This window comes from Berghia stephanieae, chromosome 2 (assembly GCF_034508935.2).
Source record: "Berghia stephanieae isolate SIO BIC M18660-M18661 chromosome 2, UCSD_Bste_1.3, whole genome shotgun sequence".
Taxonomy (NCBI): domain Eukaryota; kingdom Metazoa; phylum Mollusca; class Gastropoda; order Nudibranchia; family Aeolidiidae; genus Berghia; species Berghia stephanieae.
In genome coordinates this window covers 66,470,754-66,487,086 of record NC_088361.1, presented here as the reverse complement: position 1 = coordinate 66,487,086, position 16,333 = coordinate 66,470,754, and the positions used below count along the sequence as shown (strand labels likewise).

The 16,333-nt window shown below is 36.2% G+C and overlaps 1 protein-coding gene across 2 annotated transcripts in view; it reads right to left on the bottom strand.

Moving 5' to 3' along the window:
- The window catches only part of LOC144965374 (uncharacterized), a 63,755-nt gene extending 54,373 nt beyond the window's left edge, over positions 1 to 9,382 (bottom strand). The window contains exon 1 of one of the 2 annotated variants that reach the window (XM_078900639.1): positions 9,251 to 9,382. The gene's annotated coding sequence lies outside the window, so the exon portion shown is untranslated. The remainder of the gene's footprint in view (positions 1 to 9,250) is intronic. The other variant, XM_078900640.1, reaches the window with a different exon arrangement.
- Positions 9,383 to 16,333: the final 6,951 nt, after the last annotated feature.

Genomic DNA, 16,333 nt, shown 5'->3' with positions numbered 1-16,333 from the left:
AGAAATAATGATAAGATTAACAATAACATAATTTTAAATTATTTTTTTGGTCTTAATATTTGCTAAATCTAATCTAGATGGTGAATATAAGATCCCCTACCAAAATTATAACAATTAATTCTGTCTGCATAATACCTTAAAGTTAAAGCTAAAATAATCTTGGATAAACTATGGGTGAATAGATATCGAGGTAATGAAGGACTGTTATCAGATGATTGTCAATGTAACATGTTAAGTATTTAGCGCCTGTTTACATGGGGTACAGCACTTTAACTGTAAGTGATATCTATTATTTTTATAATTCAATCAAACTTAAAACTTATAATATAGTTCACATTAAAATATCTACCAAAAGGATCATCCCTATAAAAAGAAAATGTGTACTATTCTGGGGAAAAAAAGAAAACGTCATGTATATTTGTATGCTTTGTCACAAACCGTTTTGAAACAATACATGATCTAATTTGTTATCAACGGTGAGAGGATCAAACCCCTGAAGTACCGAATTTCATGATCGGCAAATCAAAACTCTGAAGTCTACATAAGAGCTTTGCGCACCATGTTTTATTTAATTTTGTAAGCCTGTAAATGAGCTCTTAACTGAAACCCTTCGAGAAACGGAAAATTAAAATTTAAAAATAAATAAGGGCAAAATTAGAGGTGGTAAAATACAATTCATTACAATGGTAGTGGTAGGCGTTTTTACTTACTGGAAGTATGACTGCCATTGATTTGATGTAGAAGGAATGCTAAATAAACATGTCATTCACATACATCAAAGTAAAACAATGTTCCAAATAAAGTTTCTACTGATGAAATAATTAAAACTAGTCTTTCCAAACAAGAAACTGATTGTCAAAATAAGGTATAAGCACTACACAAAGCTGCCTCAGAAACCACCATTGAGATTGAATCTAAACTCAAACACTTCAGATATAATAATAAAGATAAACAAGATTTTGTACATCATATCACTATTGAATGAGGAACTTGAATGACATGGTCAGAAAAATAATCACCATTATCATCTTTAAATTTATCGAAGCTCGGCAAATCCTGTGTTGTGATCCACAACAGCAAAATATAATTAAGCAAACCTGATTTTCAATCAATTAATGACAGAAAAATAAAAACTGGAAGAATTGTGATTTCAAGTCATTCCATTGAATTAAATAATGAGAAGTAAATTATAATTAGAACAATTATAATCATAATGAAGAAATTTCGGCAGACAGTGCAAACAAATCCAAAGAGGAAAAAAAGTAAATGCGGAGTCAACACGAACCGTGAATAGCAAGCACGCTTGAGCAAAACCATGTCAGAAAACTAATTTGCGCAGGAATGAATTACTTAACACTATTGTACCTAATAATTAGGTACCCAACCAGGGAAGAAAAAGTCAACCAGTCGTTTACAATGCGAGGCAATTGAGATGTAGCCTGGAGCCCTACTCGGTGGCAATATTTCACTTTTGATCTGATAACGTATTTCTGGTGTTTGCGTTTTACTTTCTATCGTGTAAATGTGGTTAATGTTGGCTTAGACGAAACAGTGAAATTTATCGCTCGGCTACTCAGTTAAAACTGGCTACCTTTGGGATCACGAAAGGTTTGGAAAACGAAAAAATATTTTCGAAGGCTGTGTAAAAATATACTGGGATATGTTGAGACACGGTAATTCTAAAACCTTAGTGATATATCTGATATATATGACTTAACAATATCACTACCTACGAGCTATGACAGCGCTGTGGAACATTCCCGATTATGTTTCGTTCATTCGATTACGTTTCATGGATTCTTTCTTTCCTATTTTTTTCTTTCTTTCTTTCCCTTCTTTTTACTATTTGAATTTGACGAGTTAGCTGATTTCAGTTAATTGACTGAGAATTTACAGGTCTAAATTGTGGGCGGATCAGATCTCTGATGACATCTATTTAAATGATCTTGTGTCTCATTGCATTATCGACCTGGTAGATCGCTAAGATCAAATAATATGCATCTTATAATAATAAGAAGAATAAGAATAATAATAATCTTTATTGTCCAAATAGGCAATTATTGTTAGGTTACAGCTCTTGTAATAGACGAAAAAAGTGATTAAAATAGCGGTAATAATGATAACTATACTGATAGTAATTATGATAATAATAATAAAATAATAATAATATGAAGAAGAAGAAGAAGAAGAAGAAGAAGAAGAAGAAGAAGAAGAAGAAGAAGAAGAAGAAGAAGAAGAAGAAGAAGAAGAAGAAGAAGAAGAAGAAGAAGAAGAAGAAGAAGAAGAAGAAGAAGAAGAAGAAGAAGAAGAAGAAGAAGAAGAAGAAGAAGAAATCGGTTTTAAGCCAGAATTGTTTAGAAGCTAAATAATATAAGATTTGGATTTAGTTCATATGATGATTTCTTGGGGAGGGTGACAATAATTTCCATACGTACGAAAAGCTACACATTTATATATCTGATTATTTCAATTTGAAATAAGGTACCCTCTAAGTCTTCGTTTCACAACAAATCCTTCAGAGTTCAGCGCCGAGGTCATGGAATTCCCTTTCATACAATACCAAAATCAATCAAATTTGAGACGCGTTTAAAAAGACATTAAAAACTGAATTATTTAGAAGAGCTTATTTTGACAATTAATGTGCTTTAATTTACATGTTTTAATTTAGGTTAGATGATAGAAATGGGTCTGTAAAGAGTTTGCTTATGTGTATGTGGAGAAGTTTCCGTATGTGGATTCAAGTGTATGGGTGTATGTGTGTACGCATGTTAGTGTGTATGCTAGTTTATATAGTCTGATTGCCTGTTAAGCGCCTAGAGCACTTTCAGTGGATTAACGGGCACTATTTAAGTATATTATAGTATAATTATATCTTGCCTAGTGTCAGTGGAAGAAGTGGTAGTTGTTGTAGCGATGGTGCTCTAGTGGTGGTGATGATGATGATGAAGCCGTGGTGGCGGTGGTGGTAGAAGTGATGTGGTGGTGATTGTGGCAGTGACAATGCTGTGATGGCGGTTGTAGAAGTGGTAATGCCATGATGGTGATGGTAAGAGATACTGATGTACCAAATGAATTTCTGACGGTGATATCTGCTAGCCGAGTACATCAGTTATGAGTAAGTTTTGAGATAATATATCTGGGAGATAGGTCTTCAATTCAATAGATGACATTTTGCAACAGTAGCAAGATATTTTCTGTATCTGTATGGTTGGCGCTGAAGAAACCAATGGTCTGGTTGCATTTCAGCGGCGTACTCATTGGGCGCGGGCCCATGTCAGTCGGGCCTTGAAATCGTTTAGGTGTGGTGCCATGATGACCAGTTCATCCAGCCCATTCCATATATGTTATCTAATGACCCCCCCCCCCCCCCCCTCTCTCTCTTTTTTTTTTTTTTTTTGAGCATTCACTACTACTACTACTACTACTTTTACACTACATAGTACTAATACTATTACTTTGGTCAAATGATGGGAAATTTGCAAGTATGTAATATGCAAAGAAGTTAACTACTACTAAAATGGTTCTAGAGAATTCATTTGAACCAAATACCGTTCCTAAAGCTGCCCACTTTGTAATTCAAGACTCGTACAAAATAATATAGAAAAAAAAAAGATCATTATAAATGTTATAAAGCAAAATTTTAGAGTAATTTTAGTTATTATAAAGGGAGATAATCCATTTATGTTTAAGCTTAATTGAAGGCTTCATAGTCAAAGATGTTAGTTCAATTAAATTTTCACTTAGAATTTTCTATTTAATAAGTGACAAAAGCTTAAATGTGGGTGAGACTATTTAGTATAGAATAAGCTTATATGCATAAATCTATGCAAATCCTCAAAAATGTATGAGAAAAATATAGGTGAAAACCAGCATCATATAACCAACTGAAATGATTACTATAGTACAAATTGTGATGCATCATTCATTCAGAAACACAGTCAACAATTGGTGTACGACATGTGTGTATCAATGCATCAAATGTATCATCAACATCACATTTTTTTTTTTTTTCAATCGTACTAAATTCTTTGGAATCGTATTCACGTATTTGGGTCCACAAATTGTACTAAAATATGCGAAATCGTACCAGTTGGCAGGTCTGTGGTCGTGATCGGGATGGTGATGTGGTGGTTGTAGTAGTAGTGGTAACTAGAGAATTACAAAAGCCTTATGATATTGGTTATTGTTACGTTTCACTGTTATGTATTTGTTCACAGATGATGTGTAACTGTAACTGTCTTTCTTCGATATAGGTAAATGAATAAGGCCTTGGGTAGTACCGCAAACTCAAGAGACCCAAATAATTTTAGGGGTTTGGGAGGGGGGAAATTTTTTTTTAAAATAATAATAAGTCTAGTACTAGTAGGGGGTTTGGGAGGGGAGAGACTTTAAAAAAACAAAAAAAAGTTTCCTCCCAAACCCCCAAAATTATTTTTTTTAAAGTTTCCCCCCTCCCAAAACCCCAAAATTATTTGGATCCCCGAGTTTGCGGTAGTACCAGGCTTGTCCTTTTTCAATCTCAATTTTATTTCAGAGATACAGAATATGGACCATGGATGTTTACCAAAGTACCTAATAGTAATAGTACTAGGGACCTGGGAGACCAAACTCTTGGTCTCCCACTCCCTTGGCCCTAGTCCTAGAGAGGTGGGCCTTTGGCCTACCAACCTCCGCTGCACGTCCAACTCGCCTTGAGCATGCATTCACGTAAAATATAAAGATTTTTTTTAAAAACCTACCTCTGTTTCAAAAACTACCATCTTTCACCTTTCTAAGAAACATTTTGATTTTTCAGAACTTTAGTTCGTTAAAAAATACCGGCCAATCTGACCCGTTGAGTCGAATGAAAACAAAATTTTGTTGTTTACACGGTTCAAAGGAAATGCCGTAAATAAGCTTTCATGGACTTCCTGTGTTGTTTTTACAGTGTCACGTGACCGTTTTGAGAAATTTGTCGTCTGCTACAAATAATTAGGGGGTAGGGGGTAGATATTTTCGTTGGAGCAGAGAAAAAGTGAGTATTATTTCTTGGACTTGTAGAGAGGCCTAGGGTCCACCAGCAGTCAAGTTTATTGAATAAAAGAAAAAAAGGCCTTTTTACTGCACTAATGCACCAAATTGCATACCTATCTATGGACACTTTGTTCCGTATCTTTTTCCCAATAAACTTTTTTAAAAACCTGGGGCCAGGGTTGCTAGTTTGGCCTCCTGGTGGCCAAATTTGAGAAATTTGGCCTTTTCCCCAAGCCATTTGACTCTCCCAAAATTTGGTTTGGCCACTTGGCCTCCTGTAACCAACTTTTTGGCTTCCTCTGACTTTCCCCGTTATATCGTTTTACTCTGGTACCGGTAAAACTTATTTTATTTGGCAATCTAAATATCTAAATGCAACACGTGCTAACGCCACAGATTGCATTTGCTAATGCTTCTATATATACGAATTTTCCTTATCCTATCTAAATTGTTTAACAAATCTAAAGAGTTTTCGCGAGGCTAAGGTGGGTTTGGTGGTACGCTGTGATTATCCCCAGACACCTGTCTGGGGATAATAAAAATTTGTTATCCCCAGACACCTGTCTGGGGATAACAAATTTTTACTATCCCCAGACGCATATTTGAAACTCCGCTCTTTTAAACAATTATCCACATTCCAGAACATGGAATGTTTCCAGATGCACATAGAAATAAGGAAAGTTAATAAAATATCTATAAAAACATAAAATTATCAACATTAAAATCAGTTGTTACTACATATACACAATATGCGTCGACTTCGAAGTGGGTGTCATGGCCGAATGGTTTAGTCGTCTGCCTGGAAGTTTGACCATAATCGACGTTGTGGGTTCGAATCCTGGTAACGTATTTTTTTTTTTTTTTTTAAAATTCCGTCTTCTTTTTACAGAACGTTGAAAGGAATAAATGTCCCATCCATCCTCCCCCCACCTCTTTTTTTATTATTAAACTCTCTCTCTCTCTCTCTCTCTCTCTCTCTCTCTCTCTCTCTCTTTTGTTTTTTTCTAGTTTCTAGCAAATATATTCGTCCCCACTCCGATCTCAAATAGTGTCTAAAAAGAATAAATAATTAAAAAGCAAACAAACAGAAATATTCAGAGAGCGACCAAATGGTCAGATAGAGGAGAAAAAAAAACAATAATTGTTTTAAAAATAAAAACAATAATTGTTTTAAAAAATAAAAACAATTTAAGAAATTCATGCTCAGAAACGGAACATTTACATAAAGGTTTAGCAAAAAAAAACAAACTCTAAGGTTTAGGTCAAAATATAAAAAAAAAAAAAAGAAAAAGAGAGATTTCCCTCGGAGCAGGGAATAGTGTTAACAATAATAATAATAATAATAATAATAATAATAATAATAATAATAATAATAATAATAATAATAATAATAATAATAATAGTAATAGTATGATAATAAGAGTATTAATAATAAAAATAATATTATTATTGATAATAATATAATAATGATTATGATGGTAATAGTAATAATAATAACAAATATTACAATTATTATTATTATTATTATTATTATTATTATTATTATTATTATTATTATAATTATTATCATTTGACCAAAACAAAAACAAAAAAACAATAATAGATCTAGAGCAAATTAAATTATAATGAAATAATATTATCGGAGAAATAAAAAATTCAACTGATATAAAAAAAACTCTTGCTCGGAACTCGGAACAAAAGTGAAAACAATGAAAACCAATTGGGAAGAAAGAAAGAAAAAGTAAAAAAAAAAAAAAAATGTGCGTGTGTCCGGGGGGGGGGGGGGGGGGGGGGGTCGGTCGCGACTGGGTCGAATCTGTGCAGCTAAAAGGAGTAAAATGAAAGGTGGCCTAACCCACTGAGCTGCCTATCCACACCGCTATCGGAATGTTTTAAATTCATATATGAGCTAAACATATTTCCACCATTTTTGCTTCCTTGTTTTGGTAGTTATTTTTATCTCTGATTCGAATAAAAGTATGTTGTTGGATCTAGTTTTGTGGACGTGTGATACTAAATTGTATTGTCTTGTGCGAAGCAGACAGGAAAATAACAGGTGTGGGTTAGTGTCGAGCGGAAGTCTCGATGATACCTCAAGTCATCGGCCACCAACACTCAAAACTTCCCGAACTCGATGACCAAGGAAAAGTCGGGAATTCCGAGAAGTAGCACTTCAACTGAGCTTTGGATGGCTTTTTTGTATTAAAACTTAAAATACATTAAATAAATTCACTTTGTATAATAATAAAACATTGATACCTATAACCATTTTGATCTATTTACGACGTTTGTGTTTTGTTAGCTGTTTAAAATATGATATAACGTCAATACCCAATACCAATGACTAGGTATTGAATGAAAGCACCGATGACTAGAGCGATGCTCGAGACTTTTTTGAGTCTCGAGACTCAAAAAAGCATCGAGACGCAAAAAAGTCTCGAGCTTCGCTGAAATCATCGCCGACGAGAGAGGGGTGAACAATGCAGATAGTACACATTGTTAGTAACGCGTGCGTCGCTCGCGCAGTATAGTCTCGAGACTCGGGACTCAGTACGAGAAGCATCGACGACCGAGATTCTCGAGACGAGAAAAGCATCGAGAACTAAGTCGAGGTCGGTACCTTCTCAGTCGTCGATGACCTGACTTCTCAAAACCTAAAGCATCGTTGACCTTTTGGTGACCCGGATGCCCTCCCCTAGTGTGGGTTTTGGGCTTTGGGGCGAACAACACCATGGCCTAGGAATTCGTCCGCGACATAAAAATTATTCCCGGTCGTCCCCAAAATTGTGGCCAGAATGAGCAAATTATAGAAACAAGAGATGGTCAATAAAGTTAACAGGTAGGTAGGTAATGAAAATTTAAATGGTTGGTGGACTATGAACAGATTTGATGATTAACAACTTTCTTCCTGGTTGAAAATAAAAAGTCGAATTGCCAGTTTGACGTTTTCAGATCAAAGTAACAAAAGAAATTTCATTGATCCATTTGCTTTAAAATATTTTTTTTAAAAGAGCTGGATTTGACATTTGATCACTATTTACTTTCATCTTGTGTTAAATATCACTTGATATATTAACTGTTTTGGGACACAACCACTAGTATTTTTTCCAGAATATTTGGTATTTTTCACGCCTAGTTTGGCATTTTGCATAAAATCTTTCTGCCCACTTGCTACATGCGTCTGGGGATAGTATCCCCAGACAGGTGTCTGGGGATAACAAAAATTGGTTATCCCCAGACACCTGTCTGGGGATAACGAATTTTTATTATCCCCAGACAGGCGTCTGGGAATAATGACAGCCTTGGTGGTATTTGGGCTCCTGCCGAGGAATCTGGCCTCTTGCTATAGCTAGTTTGGTCTCTTACTCAAAAATGATCTGGCAACCCTGCCTGGCTAGGCGGTACCTTGATAACAGAAACGATACCCACACGATTTCGCGAGGAATTAATCATGAAAACAATTAGGATATAATTTCAACACAACTTTTGAAATTCATCAAGGATTGTCCATTACCGAATGTTTTTTGATAGAAAACAAATGCATCTTCAAATCTAAACTGCTTTTGACGGTAAGCGGTAAGTTTTTTATTTATTTTTCGGTCCAAACGAATGATTTATCCTGGTATAGAAGCTAAGTATTGGTAACACCGGCGCAGCTCTCTAGTCCTAGTCCTTGGCTTTGCTTCCTTACTTTGGTGTGAAAAATGCATGGATAACAAGATGTGGTTTGGTATAATTGTAATAGTAATAGCCAAAAGATTTATCTACTTTTAGAAAGTGTGAACGTGTTGGGAAAAAATCTTGAATCCCGACAAACTGAGACACGACCGCCGACTGAGACAAGACTGGGAACGTCCATTATTAATTATCATATTATCGGCTCGGCGTATTTTTTATTGCCTTATATTATTAGGGTCACCTCTTATTTTTACTCTAATAAAATACAAATATATTAACGTGAACATATTTTATGTACGATAAAAGTGATAAATCATTCCCAAACTACCTCGATACAAGTTATTTTAATATATGATTTTCAACACTAGGTAAGGGCGACGCCGATGATGATGCGCTTCAGAATGGCGGCGGTGGCTTGGAATCTTGGTGCTTTGTTGCACGGCTTTGACTTTGATACATTTGAAATGAATATGTAAAATTGAAGTGTCACGTCGAACGAACATGCATGAACGATAAGATAAAACGTCTAAGCTTATCAAGCTAAATGAACATCACTTACATTGTAGTGATCTTAGGTTATATCTCAGTAATTTTCATTCATTATGAACCGATCGATCCATCAAGATATAGGACGGTAGGCCTACACAATGGGCTCACTATGGCTGACAACTATGCAGCGCGCATGTGCAGGAAAGAAGAGGGTCATCGTTATGAAACTGATTCGATTTTATAATGAGCTCAATCCCCAACATGATCTTGGCCTGAGTATTATTATTATTATTATTATTATTATTATTATTATTATTATTATTATTATTATTATTATTATTATTATTATTATTATTATTATTATTATTATTATTATCATCATTATTATTAGTGGAGAAACGCAACATTTGTAGAAATAGATTCTATTATGAACAGGCAGTTGTCTATTATACTTTTTATACTACTGACTGTATTGTGAAAATAAACATAGATCGAGACCGACGTTAACATTATATATGCAGGTCTGACATCCAAAGCCACTTAGGGCCTAGTTTAACATTGTTGTAACGGACAATATTTTGCGTCATTTTTTGAGATTTCCATTACAACAATAAGTCCATAAGGAATTGGGTTATCAGACCTGCAAATACCTGCACGTTGATCGAGAGTAAGAAAGGTACTAGTTTGGCAAGTTACTCGTATATCAATATGTAAATAAAAAAAAGTTTTATCGTTATTAGATTTGTCGGTAATTCTGAGCTCGATGATGAAAATATAACATCGGTCATCGGTTTTACGGAACAATGTTGACCCCCAAACATCCTTTTTTTTAAAAAGAATATATTGATCATTATTACTTGAGAGTATTAGTTGCAGCTTCATGTGATGACGATTGACGCAACTATCTAGGTGTTATGGGATGCCATTTACGTAATAGTCGAGTTAACTAAAGAATATTGGGAGTATCCGGATATTGGTTGCTCTGACATTGTCAAGGATGTTGTTCCGTGCGTGAATGGTACTGGGGAAGAACGACTGTTTGTACGCACTGATTCTGGAATGGCAGTGCATATGCATTTTCTTTTCTTCCGTGTTTTTTCAATGTGTTAATAGGGATGGTGGCGGTTCTTGAGTTCTTGAACAACATATTTAGCTTTTGCGTCTTTCTCCGTTCAATAAGTGGGGTCCAGTTTAAATGCTCGCTCCATCATGACTTTTACGCTGTTTTGTCGGTTGTAGTCTTTGCAGACAATCGACAGGCCCTTCTTTAATTTCTATCTATTGATCGATGTTGATGTGATCGGGGCCCTTATGCTGCTGATAGATTCTAAAAGAGGTCTTCCCAAATAGTTTGTAGCACTTCTCCTTCACTCTTGTTATATTCTATCACTGACAGGCCGTACTCTACAACCGTCATAGATATATTGGTTATTAATCTTGTCTGGCCATATCACAAATATGACCCGACTGAGTTCTTTTCTGTGTTGGGCGTCTAGACTGTCTACTTTTTTTTTTTTTTTCGTTAATCCCCGTGTACTTCTTAGGAGGCTTCTTAGAAGCGTATTCTTTTGCGTATTAAAGAAAAATTAAATGAAATTCCCTTTATTCATCCCATAGGGGAAATTTGTCTCTAGGGTCTATTCCAAGGAAAGACTGGAATAACCCAGGCGTAAGCCGCTGTGCAGCGCCATAAATTGAGCAAGGGTGGGGTGGCTTGCTCAACGTCACACATCGCAACGGCGGGTGATCGAACTCAGTACCTTTCGGGTACGAAGCAAAGACCTTACCACTGAGCCTCACTGTATTAAGATGGATTTAAAATGACGTCATCATTTTTTTGTTGCGGATGTGCTAGAATTGTGCAGCTGTCAAATTGGATTCAATAATCTGATGTCACGTCGCCCAGCAACGGCGGCCATCGTGGTTCTAAACAAAGAAAATCTGTACTTTTTATTCTTCATGCTGGCTAGAACTTTTCATACGTCTTGTGATCAGAATGTGTAAAAGTCAAAACATGATCAGATTTATAATGGGTTTTTTTTTTTCTCTGGATACGCTTTTACTTTTATGCTCGTCGGAGAGATATTTCATAAGGGCGTCCGCCATTGTTCCGGTACTTTAGAGCCAGTCACAAAGTTACCATGCGTCATTACGAGGGAAGTGACGATACGACTGTTGAAGCGTATTAAGGACTGAGTATTACAACTTACTAGCATATTTTCTTCGTGTATTAATTTGAGTCAACGGGTGATAGAATTAGCCTGAAGTTTTAACATTTTGCATGTTACTCAATGAGACGAACGCGCTCATGTACCTTGTTTGATTCAATAGTTTAAAACACAGATTTCGTTTTTTGATTTTAAGTCCAGCCTTACTAAGGAATTCATGAGCGTTGAGATAGTGACGTAACTATACATACAAGGCTCGTGATCCAAGTCACATTGCTTTTGGTATTACACAACCATTCGTCGCTTTCGGTCAACCGTGGTCTTTGAAATTACACAACATGTACCGCCTGTGATGCCTGATCATAAATCAAGGGATGAGCTGAGACATGTTGACAAGCGAGCTATCAAAAGAGCAATCGTTGATTGGTCAAAAATATCAGGATTTCATATAAGGACATCAAATCTGGAAAGCGATATCCACCCACCTATCAGTGGAAAGAACTTTTATGATGAAATTAGGCCTCTGTAAAATGTTATATCACGGTAGGCTCCACCCTCTGTTTCTATTCTGGCGTAGATGTAGACTGCGATAGCGTTTCGGATGTCATAATGACAAGTGGCAGAGTTAAAGCTTCCAAACAATCCCAATCGTCGTCTCTCTCTAATCGGCCCATTCACGCACTCGGTATTTTGTTGGGGCAACGTGTACTCATTGTGTAGCCTAATGTGTACATAATATATGCAAATAAGTGCACATCTTATACTTAATAAAACTTGGGTTTAGTTTACATATTTTGTTGAGAACAGTGATTAAATTTTTTAAAAGAGCGACAGACTAAATTTTAAAAATATTATATTTTAATTTTGGACGTTTAACCCGTTCACTCCTTACATTATACCGTTTTGATGCGACCCACGTGCACATATTTGGAATAATAAATACAAATTGGTCACAATAAATCCAGCATGCAATACAAAATGGGTACAAGGCTTAATTAGGTCTGGAACGCACAGGTGGATAAGTGGACCATTCATTATTATTATTATTATCATTATTATTATTATTATTATTATTATTATTATTATTATTATTATTATTATTAGTAGTAGTAGTAGTAGTAGTAGTAGTAGTAGTAGTAGTAGTAGTAGTAGTAGTAGTAGTAGTAGTAGTAATAGTAGTAGTAGTAGTATAATCATTATCACTATCATTATCTTCATCTTCATCATCATCACCATCATCATCATCATCATCAGTAATGTTGTTGTTTTTCTTATTATCAGCGTTATTGTTATTATTACCAGTATTCCTGTTACTGTATTAATGATGATGATGATGATCATCATCAACGTCATCATCAACGTCACCATATAATCGTCATCATCATCGTTGTCATCATTATCATCATCATCATCATCATCATCATCATCATCATTCATCATCATCATCATCATCATCATCATCATCATCATCATCATCATCATCATCATCATCAATATCGCTTTCATTATCTCATTTATGTCCATTAACAATACAATTAATTGTAAACAAATTGCTTTGAATGAAAATATTAAATAAAAACTTTCAAGGTCTCAATATTATTCAGGAATATATTTTTTTCCAGAGACGGATTTGGAGGAAGTGAATAAAGATGAATGTCCACACTAGACGTGGAAATACTACTAATTTGATACCCTGACTGCTTGGTTTGTATTTTATACGATGATCAATAACACTTGAAATAGGTAAGCCACCACCTTATCCAGATTATCTCGGATTGCGTCATAAAATAGCCTTCAAAATAAATTACTTGACCCCTCAGTATGCTTCTATTTTTGAAAATGAATGTAGAGAGCTGCTAATGTTTATCCCGGAAAGCTATTTTATTTGTTTCATCGGACTTGGAAAATAAATATAAAACACTAAATTTAGCTTTAGATGAGAGAACAAGCCTTGGCACTAGCAACAACAATACAATATAACTATAATCCAGATCCCTTCTCTCTCTCTCTCTCTCTCTCTCTCTCTCTCTCTCTCTCTCTCTCTATATATATATATATATATATATATATATATATATATATATATATATATATTAATGGTGTACTAGTATGACGATAGGCTTTCGACACGTAAGATCGGAGGTTCGAATCCCACTTTGGGGTGGCTGTATTTATAATATAACGATCCAAAATTATGGATACATACCTGTGAATTATAACAGTCTTGAGTCCGGTAAGCCGTTCAGCCCGGTGTACCACGCGAGAATGACTCTACCAAAAAAGGACTCTAGAGTTAAATTGGCGTACGCGAGGCACACTCTAGAGTTAGTCTCGCGGCCGTGAGGCTAACTCTAGAGTCTGTCTCGCGTACGCCAATTTAACTCTATATTCTTTTTTTGAAACCATCCTAAAATTTGACTTTTCCTTATTAACGACAAAATATTTTTTTTAATTAAAAAAAAAGTACAAAACAACAGCTTCACAAAGTAAGAGATGAATTCACAGTATTTCCACAAAAACAAATAATTAAAAAATCTAGAGCTGACACGGTAGTTTCGGTGTACCACGCGAGAATGACTCTACCAAAAAAAAAGACTCTAGAGTTAAATTGGCGTACGCGAGGAAAACTGTAGAGTTAGTCTCGCGGCCGCGAGGCTAACTCTAGAGTCTGTCTCGCGTACGCCAATTTAACTCTAGTCTTTTTGGCGATAGAGTCATTCTGGCGTGCTACACCGGGAGAGCGGATCATGGACATTCATCATTATCATCATTGCCTTTATCACCCTGGGTCAGGGTATAGGCCACAGACAAACAGTTTCAATACTTCTCTATCCTGAACTAACTTTTAAAAAAATCTCGTTCCATGTCTTCTCTGAGTTGTCAGCTTCTTTAATTCTTCCCCATGTTCCTCGTGGCTTTCCCCTTGATTTTCTGCCCTGAGGGTTCCTGTCCAATATTTTCTTTGTTATAGTGGAGTCATTCTCTCTAAGGGTGTGTCCAATCCACCTCCATCGTCTTCTTCCTATTTCCTCTCCGACTAAGGGTGTGTCCAATCCACCTCCATCGTCTTCTTCCTATTTCCTCTCCGACTGGTTTCTGTTGTGTTCTTTTCCATACTTCTTCATTCTATCCATCCATTGTATTCCGAGTAGCTTACGCATGCACCTGTTTACAAAAATCTGTACTCTCCTTATACATGCCTGTGATGGATTCCAATTTCACATCCATACAGTAGGACAGACTTCACGTTTGAGTTGAAAAGTCTTGAAAAGTCTTAGTTTTCGTATGTATGGGCATTGAATGAGGTAAAATCTTTGGAACAAAGACCATTCTTTACCACTCTTTGGGATTCGTCGCTTTTTTTTCACTTTGTCCAGAATACATGCGAACAAGGAAAACCAGTCACGTGGTGACAGGACAGTTTTGGATGCATAATCCATTTCATTTGCTGGCTTTCTCACACAATGTAGGTTTATAAACTTCTTCTTCCATGGAAAAATCTCTATACTCCCATTTCATCGTCATATTTTGGTATAAAATCATTACCTGTCTGACAACAACGTTATCTCTCTCAACAGTAAATTATATAGAGCAATCCATGCTGCATGTCTCTTCCTACACGTTCTTGTTGGCTTTGGACCAGGGGCGATTGCTGGCGATTAATTTAAGGCGGCATGAATTGAAGAAGATGGATGTGGAATGGCCATGTCCTCCGACTGAACCAAGGATCGCCCTCAGATGGACCCCACAGGGAACAAGGAGGAGAGGGAGACCCTTGGAGACTTAGAGAAGGATCATGGAGCGCTATACTTAACCTCTTCAAAGACAATAGGTCCACATACTACAAGCTGAACTGTTATGTATGCCTGGATGATGGACTTGGATCTTATTTATATCATCGTGGGACTCTCCTCGGTGGATGATTTGTGTAATATTCTTATTAATGATAAATATCAATTTAAGCAAAACGAATATCAGTAAAATCTATATTTATCGTTACTCTCTTCGTTCGCATGTTTTGATTAAAATAAGCCTTTTATTTCAATGAAAAAAAACCCAAAACGGATAAGGTTTTGATTTCTCCCAAGTAAGACCTGAAGGTGTTGAAAACTAGATTTGCCGGCCTGCCCTTTTTAGTGAAGCGTAATATTTTTTTGTTCGGGAATATGGATAGCCTTACTTTTAAAACACGGGAGAACAGTCATTTGTATTTTAAAAATATATCAAGGCGGCTCTCAACCTCACCTTTACCACGTTGTCGCATCGCGTACTAGGCGACGAGGAAGAGCAGGGAGCGTCCACAATGACGCCGAGGCTACTTTGGTTGATGCCTCAGATGGTTGACCAACCGTCGTGTACCGATAGCTGCGCACGAGTGTTGACAAAGACAGCATATGCTAGAAATGGTGACAAAAAGTAGTATTTGCCAATTTTGTAATGTTATAAAAAACTTGGAAATTGAATTTTATTGTTTACTGTATATGATATTATGCGGGGAAACTATAGGGCGGCACAAAGCAACTTCGCTAAATAGACCGCCCGCCAGTGCTTAGGACCCAATTGTAAAGAGCACTGAGCATATTGAGTGGATAACATAACATGACGTGGGTTTGATACGAATATTTTTGTGTTCGTGGATAGCTCACACGGTAGAGCCACGCTCTCACCTGCCAGGCGGAGTTGTCGTACCAATAAGGTCGCAGGTTCAAACCCCACCACCGCCGCGAAAAAAATTTTATTCTCTATTGTCTTCTGGCACTTTTCTACTCGCTTCATATCTTGTTGTTACCAACATAAGTGCCTGCTCCACTCACTTTTCTGAATTAAAAATTCACCCCATACACAGGAGCATACTAAATGTCTCAATCGTTTCTATGTTATCTGTTTGTGTTGAGAATATTGGCTATTAAGCTTAACTGCTGGTCAAAAATAACTTCGCGAAGGTGGTGTGCGAACGAATCGGCGATCTCCAGAAGTGGGTGAGA